Genomic DNA, 20,565 nt, shown 5'->3' with positions numbered 1-20,565 from the left:
TGCAGGCGGTGGCGGTGCAAAGAAAAGCTACGAGAATGGTATGGGATTTGCATTACAAGACGTATGAGGAGAGACTTGTTGACCTGAACATGTATACCCTGGAGGAAAGGAGAAACAGGGGTGATATGATACAGACGTTCAAATATTTGAAAGGTATTAATCTGCAAACGAACCTTTTCCGTAGATGGGAAGGCGGTAGAACTAGAGGGCATGAAATGAGATTAAAGGGGGGGCAGACTCAAGAAAAGTGGTGGATACTTGGAATGCCCTCCCGCGGGAGGTGGTGGAGATGAAAACGGTAACGGAATTCAAACATGCGTGGGATAAACATAAAGGAATCCTGTTCAGAAGGAATGGATCCTCAGAAGTTTAGCCGAGATTGGGAGACGGGGCTAGTGCTGGACAAGACTTCTATGGTCTGTGCCCTGAAAATGGCAGATACAAATCAAGGTAAGGTATACACAAAAGTAGCACATATGAGTTTATCTTGTTGGGCAGACTGGATGGACCGTGCAGGTCTTTTTCTGCCGTCATCTACTATGTTACTATGTTCGGGTTACTTCATCAGAGGCCATATTCTGCCGCAGCCTGATCAGGCCTTTTTGTCAGGGGGCTTATTTGTCAGGGGCTATATTGTGGGCAGACCATTTTGCAGTGACTGTTATGTCAGGGGCTATTATGTCGGGAGCTTTTTAGTCAGGGCTATTTTGTGTGGGGTTTTTTTTTATCTGGGCCATTTTGTCAGGGCTTTTTTTGACGGGGCAATTTTGACCAGGTACCACATAAAGTTCCATTCTTAGATTTACAAGACCAGCATCCATTGGCGCTACAAACAGACAATTTTGCTGCTTTTGATGGAGTCTAAAGTGCTCTGTGAGCAGCATAATATAAAGACTGAGTGACCGCTTCTGACAATGATGGATACAGACCTTAGACCAGAAATGTTTCCATTGTGACCATGACAGCTCCCCTGCTAAATCATACTCCCAGACTCTCTCTAGCATCACACAAGAATACCCATGATTAATCTTTGCTCTTTTATATATCAGTGAAGCTTTCTTTGGCAAACTTAGAAGGACAATACAAAAGTGCCTCAAACCAGACTTCATGACAGTCGTCAGTCCACTGAACAATAGTAGAATGATTCAAACCATGACTCACTTGCATCCATTGAAAATAATGCTCACTCAGCACTAACCACATCAAAAATCTTAAATTTACCATCGTTTACAAGCTGATGCACAAACTGAATCCCTTTATCCTGCCATTCAGTCCAACTAAATCCCTATCATGTGCAGAGGAACAGAATCCGGATCTGGCATGGCACATCTTGTCATGTATCGTAGTGTCTTTGACGTAACAATCATGAATGGAGAGTAAGGCACCTCGTCTAATACTCAGGAATCACAAAACAAAATCTGGATTTTTAAACCTCAGAATATGAAGCAACTCACAAAGCAAGAGACCAGGCTGTGCAATGAAACTAAAAATGGCTATAAATTATTTTTTCTTCTGAACTTCAAGCCCCAGCACTTTTGCATAGGTTTTCCTGCTCAGTCCATATGGGAAGCAATCTGACTGGAAGCTAGAGACATATCCCCGCGATGTCAAGCTATCACTATATGCGTTGTGGCTCTTAACAGGTCAGAGAAGACCATGCAGAACTAACCATCCCATTGGCCTCTGACCCATCTAGACACCTGTATAATCACACTGTCTCTCAGGATCTGGCAGAGCGCTACTGGTTACTTGCAGGCTTATTTTCGAAAGAGAAGGGCACCCATCTTTCGACACAAATCGAGAGATGGGTGTCCTTCTCCCAGGGTCGCCCAAATCGGCATAATCGAAAGCCAATTTTGGGCGTCCTCAACTGCTTTCCGTCACGGGGACGACCAAAGTTCACAGGGGCATGTCAGAAGAATAGCGAAGGCGGGACTGGGGCATGCTTAACACATAGGCGTCTTTGGCCGATAATGGAAAAAAGAAGGGCGTCCCTGACAAACACTTGGCCAACTTTACTTGGTCCTTTTTTTTTTTATGACCAAGCCACAAAAATGTACCCTAAATGACCAGATGACCACCGGAGGGAATCGGGGATGACCTCCCCCTACTCCCCCAGTGGTCAATAACCCCCTCCCACCCTAAAAACATTTTTTTTTAAATATTTTGTGCCAGCCTCAAATATCATACCCAGCTCCATGACAGCAGTATGCAGGTCCCTGGAGCAGTTTTAGTGGGTGCAATGCACTTCAGGCAGGCAAACCCAGGCCCATCCCCCCTACCTGTTAAACTTGTGGTGGTAAATGTGAGCCCTCCAAAACCCACCACAAACCCACTATACCCACATCTAGGTGCCCCCCTTCATCCCTAAGGGCTATGGTAGTGGTTGTGGGAAGTGGGGTTGGGGGGGGTTGGGGGGCTCAGCACACAAGGTAAGGGAGCTATGCACCTGGGAGCTTTTTCTGAAGTCCACTGCAGTGCCCCCTAGGGTGCCTGGTAGGTGTCCTGGCATGTGAGGGGGACCAGTGCACTACGAATGCTGGCTCCTCCCACGACCAAATGGCTTGGATTTGGTCATTTCTGAGATGGGCGTCCTCGGTTTCCATGATCGCCGAAAATCGGGGACGACCATCTCTTGTGGAATCCTGTTCATGCCTTCAGACTTCTGGACCACTCCACGTATGTCATCACTACTGCAGCCACAGGAAAGTTAATTGAAATACACTCAGATGATGAGCTTCCACATCTTTACAAAAAATACTAAGGGATGTATATTTATATTTTAATAGTGCAATACAATTTCTGTTCTCCCAGAATCACAAATTACATAGTAACATAGTAGATGACGGCAGAAAAAGACCTACACGGTCCATCCAGTCTGCCCAAGATAAACTCATGTGTATACCTTACCTTGATTTGTACCTGTCTTTTTCAGGGCACAGACCATATAAGTCTGCCCAGCAGTATTTCCCGCCTCCCAACCACCAGTCCCGCCTCCCATCACCGGCTCTGGCACAGACCGTATAAGTCTGTCCTCCACTATCCACACCTCCCAACCACCAACCCCTCTTCCCCCCACCTGCTCCGCCACCGCTGCTGAGACAGCGATAATGTGCTGCTAGAACAAGTGACAGCAGAGAAAGGAACTGGAGCAATGTGTGAATTACAACCAAGTTCCTGTATAAATATTTGGAAGCATGCCCCTAAATCTTATATTTTGTATTGATTTAACTTTTCTTTACAGCATCTTAGCCCTCTTTCTCCAATCATGCTACTACTACTACTTAACATTTCTAAAGCGCTACTAGGGTTGCGCAGCGCTGTACAGTTTAACATAGAAGGACAGTCCCTGCTCAAGGAGCTTACATCTAAAGGACAAATGTACAGTCAGTCAAATAGGGGGCAGTCTAGATTTCCTGAATAGGTATAAAGGTTAGGTGCCGAAAGCAACATTGAAGAGGTGGGCTTTGAGCAAGGATTTGAAGATGGGTAGGGAGGGGGCTTGGCGTAAGGGCTCAGGAAGTTTATTCCACGCATAGGGTGAGGCAAGGCAGAAAGGGCAGAGCCTAGAGTTGGCGGTGGTGGAGGAGGGTACTGAGAGGAGGGATTTGTCCTGTGAGCGGAGGTTTCGGGTGGGAACGTAAGGGGAGATGAGGGTAGAGAGGTAGTGAGGGGCTGCAGACTGGGAAAACTGAGTTCTGTACAACTGGTAATCACCCCTCTCCAAACAACCTCATGCTCCTTCTTCTCACTTTCATATCAACACAGGGATAAGTATATCTAACTGAGGAAAAATACTCACAACCTTGTAAATGAACACTCTAAGGGGTCCTAACTGATTTAGTGTACATTAACAAATTAGTGTGTGTTAAATGCTAAGAAGCCCATAAGTATACAATGAGCTGTGCAGTATTTAGTGTGTGCTAAATCCATTAGCACAACTTCGTAAAAGATCCCTAAATGTTAATCTACCAGTGTAGCAGAGGAAGGATTCCTATTTACTGGAGTGGAAGCTTTGACTGAGCCCGCAAGGCCAGGAACAACCACTAGAGGTCAGCAGAGCACTGGAAATAAAGACTGAACTTTCCGGCAACTGAGTTTTTCCAGGGAAGCCTTGAATGGAACAGTATAAATTCCATGCTGGTCATATGCCTGTTTGGAATACTGTGTTATATAATATTTGTAGTAGGTGTTATTCATATAAATAATAAAAATAGATATCAACTATAATAAACACCTTTACAGGAAGGAAAAGACAACAAAAAACACAACTATTTGATTAATGAATTAAGCATTATTTTTATTTTTGTTACATTTGTACCCTGCGCTTTCCCACTCATGGCAGGCTCAATGCAGCTTACATGGGGCAATGGAGGGTTAAGTGACTTGCCCAGAGTCACAAGGAGCTGCCTGTGCCTGAAGTGGGAATCAAACTCAGTTCCCCAGGACCAAAGTCCACCACCCTAACCACTAGGCCACTCCTCCACTGTTGCTACTATTTGAGATTCTACATGGAATGTTGCTATTCCACTAGCAACATTCCATGTAGAAGTCGGCCCTTGCAGATCACCAATGTGGCCGCGCAGACTTCTACATGGAATGTTGCTAGTGGAATAGCAACATTCCATGTAGAATCTCCAATAGTATCTATTTTATTTTTGTTACATTTGTACCCTGCGCTTTCCCATTCATGGCAGGCTCAATGCGGCTTACATGGGGCAATGGAGGGTTAAGTGACTTGCCCAGAATCACAAGGAGCTGCCTGTGCCTGAAGTGGGAATCCAACTCAGTTCCTCAGTTCCCCAGGACCAAAGTCCACCACCCTAACCACTAGGCCACTCCTGACTCCATTAGGGTCAGATTCTATATACGGCGCCTTAAAAATCTGCATGGAACAGATTTCCGCCTAAGTGTATTCGATAAGCGGCGCCTAGATTTAGGGGTGGTATATAGAATACACTTAGTTGATATCCAAGCGCCTAGAACTGCGCACATCCATTTACACCAAGGAAACCGTGGTATAAATACCTGCGCGTAGATTTAGGCAAAGAGGGGCATATTCTATAACAATGCACGTACATTTTGGAACGCCCACGAAATGCCCATTTCCCTGCCTATAACCACGCCCCTTTTGACTGCGCAAATTAAAATTTAGGTGCTGCGCGTTACAGAATACACTTAGCGAGTTGTGCATGTATTATTGTCAATTAGTGTTCATTACTGCTTGCTAAGTGCTATTATCAAAGCCGATTAGCTTGATAAGCCAATTAAGATACGTGCGTTGTTATAGAATATGCTTTGATTTCGGTGCGGAGCACTAGGTATGATATACAGAATCCGGGGGTAAATTCGTTACATAAATAGGTGCTGTGCTGAAATAAATCTTATAAACAAAGCAAGAAATCTTAAAAAATAACTCTTGCTCGAACAGGCAGCCAATGAAGAGACTTCAACAATGGGGCCACATGTTCAAATCTTGTTGATCTATAAATTTATTTATTATTATTAGGATTTATTTACCACCTTTTTGAAGGAATTCACTCAAGGCGGTGTGCAGTAAGAATAAATCAAACATGAGCAGTAGACAATTACAGCAGTAAAAATATTCAAATAACAATGCAAAGTATGGCACAGGCGGTTAGCTTAGCAGGGTTTATAAAAGGTCTTCATGGCTTCCTAAAGGAAAAGTCCATAGACCATTATTAAATGGACTTGGGGAAAATCCACTGCTATTTTTGGGATAAGCAGCATAAAATGTTTTGAACTCTTTTGGGATCTTGCCAGGTACTTGTGACCTGGATTGGCCACTGTTGGAAACAGATTGCTGGGCTTGATGGACCTTCGGTCTGTCCCAGTATGGCAATACTTATGTACTTAGGTACAATGTCAACACAATACATAATAGAACATTTAAATAGACAGCATAGGATATAAGCAAAGATGGAACATATAGATAGGTAAGAGAGTAAGGAGTTAGAGAATAAAATGACTAATTTAAAGAAAGTTGCACATGAGGTCAGAGAGATGGTTTAACATATTACTACATGTGTCCAAAACAGAGAATAAAACACAACTTAAAACATGTGAACAGAAACATTGCAAGCTGGAAACATGCCCTGTACGGCAAGCCCCTAAGCACTTCTGATGTGCTCCGGCCCCACCCATTTGTGTGACACTGGCAAGGGAAACCAATGGACAAGGTACAGTTTTGGGACTGTCTTTTCATGTATGGTGTACAGTACTGCGTATGCCTTGCTAGAGAAGTAATAAGTAGTAGTATCCCAGCTTCCCTTGTGCATTGTCCTGCCACACACAGCTAGCTACAACCCTGCAGTAGCCTGAGAACCAGCGGAACTGGGTTCAATTCCCACTGCAGCTCCATGTGACTCTGGGCAAGTCACTTAACCCTCCATTGCCCCTGGTACAAAATAAGCACTTACATCACACTTTGCCGTTCAGTTCCAAGCGGATCATAATAATAAAATCCAGATCAAGCAATCTGGGAATAATATAACAGTATTTAAATACAATTAGATTATTATGTTTATTACAGTTTATATTATTTTCTTTACCAGACTTTGTAATTCTATTTACTATGTAAGCCGCATTGAACCTGCTATGTGTGGGAAAGTGCGGAGTACAAATGTAATAAATAAATAAATATCAGTAAATGCGTAATTATAATGCAGTAATAAAATCTAATCTAAAGCAGATGAGACCTCAGTTCTCCACATACTTAAAAAAAAAAAGAAATGTTTTAAGGCTTTTTCTAAATATAAAATATTTTTGCAAAAGTCTCATTGTGTAACGTAGAGAATTTCTGCCTTGTAGGATAAAAAGTGTAGAAATTTAAAAAACCTAGGACCCTGTTTACTAAGCTGTCCTACAGGCGTGCTAGCATTTTTAGTGCCTGGTAAACATTAGCAAACGCTAACCATTTAGGTGTTCATAATATTCCCATGGGCGTCTACATGGTCAATGCGTTCTAATTTTTAGCATGCATTAAAACCGCTAGGACACCTTAGTACATGGACAACCTAACTGACTTTACAGCTGGAAAACTCAACAATTGATTCCATAAAGAAAAATGATTCTGACCATTTAAGAGTGGAAAAAAAATCCACCAGATACTTTGGAGGATTCTCATATATTGCCTTAAAAACTAGCCTTCGCCTCTATTGGCAACTGGTGAAGCTTGAAATACTTGTATATAATATGTAAACTGCTTTGATGGTAACCACAGAAAGGCGGCATATCAAATCCCATCCCCTATCCCTAACCTATTCCATCCCCTAACTGGAAAATAAGATTATAGCTATGTAATACAAGGTTCCACATTAGGAGTCACCGACCAAGAAAGGGATCTAGGTGTCGTCGTTGATGATATGTTGAAACCCGCTGCTCAGTGTGCGGCGGTGGCGGCTAAGAAAGCAAATAGAATGTTAGGTATTATTAGGAAAGGAATGGAAAACAAAAATGAGGACGTTATAACGTTCCATAGTGCAACAGTACCTCAAATATTGTGTTCAATTCTGGTCACCGCATCTCAAAAAAGCTATAGTGGAATTAGAAAAGGTGCAGAGAAGGGCGACAAAAATGATAAAGGGGATGGGACGACTTCCCTATGATCCAAAAATACTAGAACAAGGGGGTATTCGATTAAGCTACAAAGTAGTAAATTTAAAACGAATCAGAGAAAATTTTGCTTCACTCAACGTGTAATTAAACTCTGGAATTCGTTGCCAGAGAATGTGGTAAAGGCAGTTAGCTTAGCGGGGTTTTAAAAAGGTTTGGACAGCTTCCTAAAGGAAAAGTCCATAGACCATTATTGGAATGGACTTGGGGAAACTCCACTGCTTATTTCTGGGATAAGCAGCATAAAATGTTTGTGTACTTTTTTGGGATCTTGCCAGGTATTTGTGACCTGGATTGGCCACTGTTGGAAACAGGATTCTGGGCTTGATGGACCTTTGGTCTGTCCCAGTATGGCAATACTTATGTACTTACGACACTTCTTCCCCTCCAACCTCCATGACATGGCCTATGCCCCTTTTTTCCACCACCATAGTAGACACTTCCCATCAGTACTTTACCACAATTACCATATTCTGATTGTAACTTCAAGCTTTTTACTTCTTTTAAAACATATTTTTTTATAAACTCCCTGTAGGCATGTTCTCTATTTATAACCATAGTGTACAGACACAATGCAACAGTATTAACAACATAAGCTTGTCAGACAGCTAGGGATTTATTAAAACTGCACACATTTCCCCTGACTCCTGAAAAATGATTCACATTCTTGTCAAGGCTGGGGTCATTTACATCAATTATGTCTGAGAACGCTGCCTTCCACTTCCAAATAATGCTAATGTATTTCTTATTTCTGGCTCTGACTCAAGCTACCTCTGTCAAAATATCTAATCGGGCTGTATAATAATCACAGGGCCTCGCCACCCTCAGTGCTGGTGGTGGTGGTGGGTGGGGGGGAACGAGAGGGGAGATGAGGAGGGCAGAGATTTCAATTGAAACGATTAAACATATCACCACAAGTCAGCGCTAGATTACAGAATAGCCACAGTATGCAAGTGTCTGGGGACCACCATCAGCAACATATTATATAGGCAGTATCAATTAAAACCAAAAGAAGAACTGGTACTGTTCATTTAGTCCATACACTATGCGCCTTGTTTACTATGACACGCTAACATTTTTAGTGCGCGCTAAATGCTAGAGATACTATATATTCATATGTGTGTCTTTAGCATTTAGCGCACACTAAAAACGCTAGGCGCTCTTAGTGCAACTTAGTAAACAGGGCCCTTAGTATCTGTTACATGGAAACCCTGCCCCCTACAGGCTGATGCATGGTACTGATTTGTTACATGCACTTCAATTATTTTTATTTATATATTGTTATTTCCTTAGCATCCTTACCAGACTAGTCCAGAACCTGTAGGTTTGTGCTCATCAACCAGCAGGTGGAGACAGAGACTAAAGACTTGTGGGCTCTGCCCTATAAGGGCACTGTGGAGGATATAAACAGTCTTTATTTAAAATCCAAAAGCTCCCAGAGATGTATGCATCATTTGAAAGCTGAGGGATATCTCAGGGAAGTCTGAGACTTTTTTGCTTTCCTCTTTCCCACCACTGCCAATTTGCCTTCAGCAATTTTTTTTCTATTATGGAAAGTATTGCCTTAAAGAAGGGAACACTCAGCATTTCAACAAAATGCCTATGGACATTACAGATCCGTCTGGTCCCAAACACAGGACCAGTTGCAGAGCTCCCACTGGAAGATAGTGATGACCCTTCAGTTGTTCATCTCTTCCGCAGGGATGAATTCCCATTACTAATTTCAAAAATGGTTAGTGTTCTCAGCATCTCCATATCTGCTCCTCAGGAACCTTCCTCCTCATGCAATCTAATCCTTTTAGGCACCCAACAAAGCCTTTCCTATTTTTTAGACTGTTCAGAGCGTCATTTCATCAGAGTGGGATGCTCCAGAGGCAAGTCGTAAAACAGAAATTAAAGCAACATAAAGTGGATGCTCTTGTGACAGTAACAAAAAAAAAGATTACTATCTCTGTGGAAGGAGATTCTGCTCTAAAAGATCTTCAGGACAGAAAGATAGAGACACTTCTTAAACAAGCCTTTGATGTCTCAGTGGTAGTTACTAAGGTGCAGTAAATTGTTGTTACGTGCCATTGTATCAACGTCGACTCATGGCGGCCCTATAGATAGTTGTCTTCAGTTGTCATCAGTCTTCAGTTTGATAGAGGGGCATCCATAATTGTTACTGTATCAATCCATCACATTGCTGGCCTTCCTCTTTTTCATTGACTATGATGTCTTTCCCTAACGACCCTTCTCTTCACATAACGTGACCAATGTATGAAAGCTGAAGTCTTGTCATTTGAGTTTCCAAGGAAAGCTTAGGTTTCATCAATTCTGGTTGATTTGTTCATTGGGAAGTCCAGTGTAGCATTTTTGGGGTACCAATTTTCTTCCTGCCTTGTTTCTTCACTATTCAACTTTTATTTATTTATTTTTATTTTAACCATTTATAACCCACAGTATCTAAACAATTCTAGGTGGCTTAAAAAATAACATATGCAATTAGGTTGGATTGAATAGCCAATCATCATAAACTACCCATGGTAAAAAAAAAAAAAAAGAACGTTCACATCCATATGACATTATTGAAAATACCATAGCTTGGACAAGTCAAATCTTTGTTTGTAGCGATACATCTCTTCACTTGAGGATCTCGTCTACATCTTTTATAGCCACTCTGCCAAGAGCGATATGTTGTTGCTTTCTTGATTGCTTGTTGTTTCATTACTATTGATTCAAACAGGTTGAATTGTTCTACTATTTTGATTACTTCTCCAACAAGGATGAAATTATAGATTTTACTGGTTGTCAGAATCTTTGTCTTCAAGTTAAGGTACAGGACCATTTTGAGACTGTGTTCCTTGATCTTTATAGTCAGACAATTTGCAGATCATCGTCACTTTAAGCCAGTAATATGGTTTCATCAGCATAGTGAAGGTTGTTGATGAGTTTTCTACCAATTTTCACACCTCAGGTTTCTTCATACAGTCCTGCTTCTTTTGATGACTTGTTCTGCATATAGATTGAGCAGGTAAGGGGAAAGTATGCAGCCTTGTCGTACACCTTTGCTGATTTTAAACCATTCTGTTTCTCCTTGTTTCATCTGAACTGTTGCTTCTTGATCAATGTAAAGATTGTGCATGAGAACTATCATACTTCTTAACGTGGCCCAGAGTTTTTCATGATTTGTGCAATCAAAGGCCTTACTACAGTGAAATTTACGATGGGAGTTACTAACAAGCTCCTGCAGTACATTTCAGTTTGCTCTGTTGCAGCTAGGACATCATTCTTTCCTGATCACAGTACTGCAAGGATAATGGACCCCATCGGGCCTGCTGTCTTTGAAAGGGGCCAGGGGTAGGGCCAACCACACCACTCCTGACATACACACATGCAAACAAACCCTCTGATTAGATCCTTCCATTCAGGGCCCCCTGAAGTATACCCCCCCCCACACACAGCACACACCCCATCCACTGAGTCACACTCCCTGGCCTCCCACAACAGACCACCTTCTCTGAAGCATATACAAACCCCCATCATCCCCCCTTCCCTGAGACCTACCAGGGGTTTCCCTGATGTCTAGTGAGTGGGGCAGGAATGATCCTCAGTCACTTCTTTCCTCTCAAGCATCCAGTAAGTGGTAGTATCATGAGAACTCAAGCGCCCAATAGCATATGAGAGAGTGGGGGTGGGGACATGCCTCAGAGAGCTATGGGTCAATTTGAGGGGGTTGCTCTTTGGTGATGGCCCCTTTAAGAATCTCCCTATAAGCTTTGTAATTTAATTGCATAATAATGAGGTACTTGCATGCTTTGCAATCTCATTATTATGTGGTTTGCACAGAGATTTAAAAAAAATGATGTGTTATGGCAAATAGTACAGGATTTTGCAATTAGTGAGCAATTAAACAGCAAAATCCTGTGTTGTTCCTTTAACACACTTTAGTAACTCCACCGCATAATTGTTTGCATTCAGTGGTTAACCTAATTGGTTAAAAACATCTCTCTCACCAACCAGTTAATTCAACTGCCTAAATGCACAAGACGCATAAATTTATCCCATAACAAATGGGCAGAGCAGAAACCTAGTGAAGTCAGGATCCAACTTTAGCTGCTACTGTTGATTCTCAGCACTATCTGTTAAGTTGCTCCATTAACTCTGACAGAAAAAAACAGCAGGCCAAAAGCTAGCTGGACAAATTTTGCCTGGCTAGATGCAGAAGTTTCAGCCGCAAGCCTAGCCTGTCAGATTTGCCTGAAAATTCTGACAATTTATTTATTTATCACATTTATACAATGCATTTTCCCACATGTTTGCACGCTCAGTGTGGCTTACAATATACCGAAAAGGCTATCGCCAGTCCAGTAGTTATACAAATACAATAAATTGTGGTAGTCAGAGAGGATTTTTATTTATTTTATTTTTGTTACATTTGTACCCCGTGCTTTCCCACTCATGGCAGGCTCAATGCAGTAGGCAATGGAGGGTTAAGTGACTTGCCCAGAGTCACAAGGAGCTGCCTGTGCCAGGAATCGAACTCAGTTCCTCAGGACCAAAGTCCACCACCCTAACCACTAGGCCACTCCTCCACATGGAAGGAACAGGGTATAAAGGGAAAAAGGGTAAAGGTAAGAGAGTCCAAAATGGTCCATTTATATGCTGTTTTGAAGGACTCTAGGTTTTATGTTGGATCCTGGGGGTAGGCCTTCCGGAATAGGCTGGTCTTGAGTAATTTCCTAAAGTTGAGATGGTTTTGAGTAGTTTTGACAGTTTTTGGCAATGCATTCCATAATTGGGTGCTGATAAAGGAAAAAGAGGAAGCATAAGTGGATTTATATTTGAGGCCGTTACAGGTAGGATAATAGAGATTTAGGAATGAACGAGATGTGCTTGATGTATTCCTGGCTGGAAGATTGATTAGGGTATTCATGTATCTTGGGGCTTATCCATAAAGGATTTTGTGGACTAGGGTGCAGATTTTGAAGTTAATTCGTTCCTTTATTGGGAGACAGTGCAATTTCTCTCGAAGGGGCTTTGAACTTTCAAATTTGGATTTACCAAAGATTTGTCTTGCTGCTGTGTTTTGGGCAGTCTGAAGTTTCTTAACAATTTGTTCTTTGCATCCTGCGTATATTCCATTACAGTAGCCTAGGTGACTTAATACCATTGATTGAACTAAATATCGAAATACTTCTCTAGGGAAGAAAGGTTTTTATCCGCTTAAGTTTCTACAATGCAAAGAACATTTTCTTTGCAGTGGAATTAGTTTGGCTAACAAGTGATAAGTTGTGATCGATAATTACACCAAGTACTTTTAGGCTCTCAGAGATAGGAAGGGTGAGGTTTGGAGTGATTAAAGATGAAGGTTTGAACCTATTATGGGAAGATGACAGGATAAGTCTGCGCATTTTCTCAGTATTCAGCTTCATTTGAAAGGTATTAGCCCATTTGTTCATGATGTATAAGCCAAGATTGATGTCTTTGGACATTTCGAACAGGTCATTTCTAAAGGGGATGTAGATTGTGATGTCATCAGCATAGATAAATGGGGGTTGAGGCCAAATTTGGCCAATGATAATAAGGTCACATTATATACTCTTCTTTCTCTCCTGCTCGGTGGGTTTCTGCAAATAGACCCCTCCAAAACCGTCCGCTCGCTGCCTGCCTGTTGTTTAATCACTTGTGTGTAGAACCTAGTTACTAAGTTGCATTAAGAAGGTAATCTAATAAGACTTGGGCTCTTTTAAAATCAGGTCACGTCTAAATATCTGTGTGGTGTAAACAGACAGGAAGCTGTTCAGTAGGCATGCCCAGGGAGGACTTTGGGTGAACTTGTGATTTATGCATGTACTTTACATTCTAATATTGACACCTGCTCCCAAGTTCCTGAGTTCCCAATCTAGTCACTAGTTCTGTACGTTCTATGCTACTATTTTGTATTTTATAAGGGTACATAGGTATTTATGCATCTTTATAAAACAGCAGCAAAACAGGCATCTTCCTGCTCAATTAACGTAGGCAGCCTTCAACTATTTAACACAGGTGTTTTCATGGGTTAAACTGCTAATGACCATTAAACATCTGGTGCAGATTTTATGATCATGCAAAACTGGTATATAACACAGAACAGATAACTATAGTTTCAAAGGTACAGATAACCACATCCCTGTTATCTGCACATTCTGTGCAATTCTGGTGTAACAGCTCAAAAAAGATGTCCTGGAATCGGAAAAGTACAAAGAAGGACAAACAAAATGATTCAGGGGATGGAAGAGCTCTCTTATGAGGAAAGACTAAAGAGGTTAAGGCTCTTCAGCTTGGAGAAGAGATGGCTGGGGAAGGGGGTATGATTGAGGTCTATAAAATACTGAATGGAGTAGAACAGGTAAACACAAATAAATTCTTTATTCTATCAGTAATCAATAGAAATCAAACAAAATAAAACATGGAAAAGAATAAGATGATACCTTTTTTATTGGGCATAACTTAATACATTTCTTGATTAACTTTTGATGGTTGCCCTTCTTCGTCAGATCGGAAATAAGCAAATGTGGTAGATGACAGTATATATAAGTAAAACATCCAAGCATTTCATTGACAGTCTAACAGGGTGGGGTGGGTAGGAGGTATGCATGGGAACATCAAACATTTCAGAGATAGTCGAACAGGATGGGGGTGGATAGGTGAGAGGAGGGTGATAAACACAGCAATACAACTTTATGGTTTATAATGGGCTAGAAAACCCAGATCTTTGTTAAGTCCTGTCTGTTGGGTGTCAAAATATTCAATCATTCTGACTTCAAAGGTCTTACATCCCTGTATTGTTTTAAAGTTACCTTTCAGGATTCTTACTATGAAGTCACTGGTACAGTGATCTGGGTTTGTAAAGTGCTGGCCCACAGGGGTGGGAACCCGGCTGGCATCAGTATTGTTCATGTGATGTCTATGTAAATTAAATCTCGTCTTTAGCATCTGGTCTGTTTCTCCAATATAGCATCCTTCGTTACATTTTTTTACACTGAATGATATATACCACATTGGAAGATGAGCATGTGAAAGATTCCTTTATGTTGAATATTTTTCCTTTGTGAATGACTGTGGGGTCCTGTGAAATGTTTTGGCATAGTTTGTAGCTGGATATATTGCAAGGATGTGTGCCCTTCTCTTCTTTTTCAGTCTGTGTTGGGAGTTTACTTCTGATTAGCTTGTGTTTCAAGTTGGATGGCTGTCGGAAGGCCAGAATTGGTGGGGCTGGGAATATCTCTTTCAGTAATTCATCCTCTTGGAGTAGAGGCTGAAGATCTTTTATGATTTTTCTTAATTTTTCCAGCTCTGGGTTGTATGTCACTATAAGGGGGATTCTGTCTGTGGCTTTTTTTCCTTTGTATTGTAGCAGATTTTCCCTGGGTGTTTTGAGGGAGGAGGCAATATTTTTGCAGATTATTTTGGGGTTGTAGCCTTTCCATTCGAAGGATGCAGTCAGGATTTCAAGATTTCTGTCTCTGTCCCTTGGGTCAGAGCAGATACGGTGGTATTTTGTGGCTTGGCTGTAAATAATGGATCTCTTTGTATGTGAAGGGTGGAAGCTGGAGTTGTGGAGGTAGCTGCATCTGTCTGTGGGTTTCTTGTATATAGATGTTTGTATATAGTCATCACTGATTGAGACCGTGGTGTCCAAAAAATTGACTTTTTCTAGGGAGTAGTCAATTTTGAATCTGATTGTAGGATGGTATGTATTGAAGGAATAGTAAAATTGTTTCAGAGTTTCTTCCCCCTCCGTCCAAATCATTAAAATGTCGATGTACCTGTAGTATTTTAGAGGTTTGGTCTGGTATGTGTTCAGAAATGTCTCTTCCAGCTCAGCCATAAAAAGGTTGGCATATTGGGGTGCTGTCCTGGCACCCATCGCAGTGCCCATTATTTATTCTATCAAAAAGTATAAAGATTAAAGTAGCACATTAAAAACAGAAGATCAGAACAAGTGGTAAAAGCAGTCAATGCAGGTGGGTTTATAAAAGGTTTGGACAAAATTGCTGGAGGAAAAGTCCACAAATCATTATTAAAATAGATCTGGGGAAAGCCACTGCTTATTCCTGGGAATTGGTGGTATGGAATCTTGCTGCTTTATGGGACTCTGCCAGGTACTTGTGGCTTGGCTTGGCCACTGTGGGAAACGAGATATTGGGCTAGAGGAACCCTTGGTCTGACCCAGTATGGCAACTCTTATATTCTTATGTCAATATGTATTAGCAATTTGTCCCACTTGTTAATCATGCAGCTCACTTCCCTGAACATTACTGCAGAGCTTTTGCGCATAATCCCCTCAAATCTATAAAGTCGCACATGCAATATAATTGATTAATGAGCCAATTAGTGCCAATAACGGGCTTCATAACCAGCAATTATTGTCACTAATTAGACTTTAATTGGAACTTACACACAGAAATTCAGGTACGGGATCCACGTCTAAATTTTACATGTAAGGGGCGTGGAAATGGGAGAGTCATGGACAGAATGGGGGCATTCCTAACATTTACGCACACTGTTATCAAATAATAGGGATTCGCACCTAATTTAAGTATCTACATTTGCACCATGTCTCAGTTGGTGCAAATAGCTGCACCTAAAATTCGGTGTGAGTCCCTGGAGTAAGCACTGTTCAGTAAATTGCACCTAACTTTAAGAGTGGCTTAAAGAATAGCACTTTTTTCAGAAACGATTTTTTTCAACACCATATCTAGAATTTACCCCAATATGCGTTCCAAATTCAGGTTAACCTGCGTGAAGTGCAAACACAGCCTGTTCATAGCAGACACACACACACTTTGGACAGCTGCTTGGCTTCTTGAAGAATCGAATCAAATTGTGTTCTGGGTGCCAGTTCAATTACCCCATTAAAAATCTCCTCTTGGGCCTAAAGGTACTCCTGTTTCCAGACGTTTCGAAGGAAACACAAAAGAAACGCAAACAATTTTTGATATTGAAACCTGAAGTATTGAGACTAGGTGCATCATTTTACCTTCGGTTTCCTTGTAAATGCATAGTAACTTATAAAGACAATAGATATGTTTTCATGAATCCATCTCATTTAACAGCATTTGTGGCTTCTAAGAAAGTTGAAGGAACGAAATAATAATAACCTTGCTAAATTCCTCCTAGATGTTAAATATCTTTAAAAGAAAATTTCCTCTAAATTTCCTTTCTTTAATAATCTTTAAAGTAACACTTTCCGAATCAAGCATAACTTCTTGAAATTAATTGTATATGTAAAAATTAAAAAAAAAAATTTGTAATCTCCTCTTGCTGTGTCACCATACACTTCAAGGTGTCTGCACACAAAGGTTTGGCCTAGGAGTGGCCTAGTGGTTAGGGTGGTGGACCTTGGTCCTGGGGAACTGAGGAACTGAGTTCGATTCCCACTTCAGGCACAGGCAGCTCCTTGTGACTCTGGGCAAGTCACTTAACCCTCCATTGCCCCATGTAAGCCGCATTGAGCCTGCCATGAGTGGGAAAGCGCAGGGTACAAATGTAACAAAAATAAAATAGATACTATTGGAGATTCTACATGGAATGTTGCTACTATTGGAGATTCTACATGGAATGCTGCTATTCCACTAGCAACATTCCATGTAGAAGCCTGCGCGGCCACATTGGTGATCTGCAACATTCCATGTAGAATCTCCAATAGTAGCAACAGTGGAGGTGTGGCCTAGTGGTTAGGGTGGTGGACTTTGGTCCTGGGGAACTGAGTTCAATTCCCACTTCAGGCACAGGCAGCTCCTTGTGACTCTGGGCAAGTCACTTAACCCTCCATTGCCCGCATTGAGCCTGCCATGAGTGGGAAAGAGCAGGGTACAAATGTAAAAAAAATAAATAAACTGTTAAGTGAAATACAGCAATGGAAATAAGGTGAACAAACAGGAATTACTTTCCTCAAAGGTAACATAACATTTAGCTTCATTAGACCCCAATAGAAAGGGGGGGGGGGCAGGAATTTGTGAAGATTACATTTTATTATCACAAAACTATAAGAAAATTAGTGCCACAGACATTCTCATTTTACTCCTAAAAAGTTTCTATCGTTGTTTTGAGTCTAGGAAAGATTTAAGCTGATCAGGAATAAAAAACACTGTATTTTGTTTGGTTTAACCTTACAACACATTTACATGGGTATGCAAGAAGGAAGGATCCTCCTAATTCTATTATTTTGGACCTCATAGAAAGAAACCATTTTCTTTTTTGTTGGGTGGTCTTAGTCACATCTGGATAAATCCAGATTTTTTGCCCTCCAAATATATGATTTGTAGTTTTAAAATAAAGTCTCATTACTGAATTCAAATCTTGCTGGAAGACAAAAGAGACAATCAACGTCGCTCTTTCCGTTACTTCATCAAGAGTTTGTTCCAAAATGGCTATAATATTGTTTAAATCCATAGATTTTTCTCCTTCTACTTTTTTAATTGTATTAGGTATAAAATATATTTTATTTAATGGCGGGATTGCCTCATGTGGAAAATTTAAATTTTCTCTCAAAAATCTTGTGAAAATTTCCAATGGAGGAATCCCTACTGGTTTAGGAAAATCAAGTAGACGAAGATTTAATCTTCTGTTAAAGTTCTCCATTTGTTCTAATTTTCTTCTTAATTCCATATTATCCTTTATTGCAGCCATTTTAAATTCTGTAATTTGTGTCATCTCTTTCTGTAAAGTCTCTATCTTAGAGGAAAAATCTTGTTTGACAACATCTATGGAATCCTTCAATTCTTGTACAGTGGTGTTCAGAGTTTTAACCTCTGCTGAAGACTGTCGCAAGGTTGTTTCCATGTGCAACAGTTTCAGCCATATCTGACCTAGGCTTACCTCCGGTTCTTTCCCCGCAGCTGATGTTACTATCACAGGACCGGTTACTCCGCAGGGTTCTCCAGCGTCTGCCTTTCTGGCTTGCGATGGGTTCCCCTTTCAGCTCACTGTGTGCGCAGGACATGGAGGAATCATAGAGTTAGGCAAGGGGAGATAGAGATGTTTCCGCTTCCAGCGAGGTGGCCGCTTCACCGGCTCCTCCCGCTATGGAATCCAACCCGCTGATTTCACAAGAAAGAGCAGGGAAGAAGCGCTCCAAACCTGGCCTCGTCGGCGTGGACGTACCGGTAGGTGTGGGAACTATCCAGACGACCCCTTTCCGTTTTGAATGAGGCATTGTTCAGTAAGAAGAAAAAAGTTTTATTGAAGTTTAGCTGGAGCAGCTTACAAAACCTCCGCTCTTGGCGCCATCTTGACACGCCCCCAGGTTTTCTACTTTAAAAGTGTATGCCCATCAATCTTCATCCTCGTTTATAGGAGGTTAAAGGCACTAAGCTTAGATACATATATGTCATATGTGATCAGTTACAATAACGTCTGGATAGATGTGAATACAAATATTTTAAAATGATGTTCAAAATTGTTCATACAGTTTTGACACTGTTAAACAAAGAAACTAAAAACAATCTTTAAAAAGTTTTTTTTTTTTTTTTTTTGTGGCCTCTAACTACCTATAAGATTCCCCAAAACTGGTGGCTGTAAAACATGGCATAACCACTAGAGGGAAACCCTGAGCCATGCAGCCATCATATCTCAACCAGCCTTCACAATAACAGAATAGGCGTGAGGCTGAGCAAAGCAGGGGGAACTTACAAAAGAAAATACAATACCTCATTGACTTATCCGGTCCTGACACTATCACTGCCAAAGAAAACCCAAGCATATATTTATTAATCTTCAGCAGCTAGCAAAGGACGTTTCCCAACTAGATCATACAGGGATGGAAATTTCCCTGTCCTTCCCCAGAGCAGTACAAATTTTGCCACCTAATCTGATTATTTAGGAAGTCATATTTTGGCTGCCGAATACCAGAACATCCCTCAAAGTGAATACCTTAAGCAGGCTAAGCCTGATTTTCAGCAAAAGCTGGTAACACACAGGCCTCTATTAAAATGGCACAGTTTTAATCATTTAGATTTAGGACTGTGTTCCGCTGCAACCTTTTTATTTATTTGGATTTATTTACCGGCTTTTTGAAGGAATTTACTCAAGGCGGTGTACAGTAAGAATAGATCAAACATGAGCAATAGACAATTACAGCAGTAAAAATATTCAAAAACAATACAAAGTATGGTATGGTATACTATTTACAATGTCAACACAATACGTAACATTATAAGTGATAGCGAAGGGTAAAGCAAAGATGTAACATATAGAAGGGTAAGAAAGTAGGAAGAGTTAGAAAGTAAGGTGATTGATTTAAAGAAAGTTGCACATGAGGTCAGAGAAATGGTTAAATGTTATCTCAGCTAGGGTAGGAGTGGATAAATATGTCCTGCTGCAGTATATGCAGCCTGAGTACTCCTTGTGTGTGTGAGTGAGACTAACGAGATTAGTTACTTCTTCCATTAAAGGCCTGGTTGAAGAGCCAAGCTTTCACCTGCTTCCTGAAGTAGAGGTAGTCTTGTGTTAAGCGGAGCCTTTCAGGCAATGCATTCCAGAGTGTGGGGGCTACTCCGGAGAAGGCTCGCTTGCGGGTATCACATCCTGTAATGTCTTTTGGAGAGGGTGTGGTTAGTGAAAGTCCTTGGGAGGACCTTAGTGTCCTTGGCGATGTGTGGAGGATCATCCTATTTTTCAGGTACCCAGGGACATTTCCTTTCAGGGCCTTGAAGATCAGACATAGAGTTTTAAATTTATCAAGCTTGTTTTCTTACGTTCTAATGGCAGCTATGGCAAGCATTAAATCCACCCTGAAAAGGAGCCCCTAACACATTATCCAGAATCACGTCTTTCACAGAAATATTCTTTCTCTACAAGTGAAATCAGTCTCAAAATCTACAAACGTTTCTCTTGTTTTCTGCAGTCTTTCCTTTCTTCCCTCCCTCTCTCTGCTTTCCTGCACAAATAATTGTTGCCTAGTTT

Source organism: Microcaecilia unicolor, chromosome 12 (assembly GCF_901765095.1).
Source record: "Microcaecilia unicolor chromosome 12, aMicUni1.1, whole genome shotgun sequence".
NCBI classification, from domain to species: Eukaryota; Metazoa; Chordata; class Amphibia; order Gymnophiona; family Siphonopidae; genus Microcaecilia; species Microcaecilia unicolor.
Note: the sequence above shows the minus strand (reverse complement) of the source record.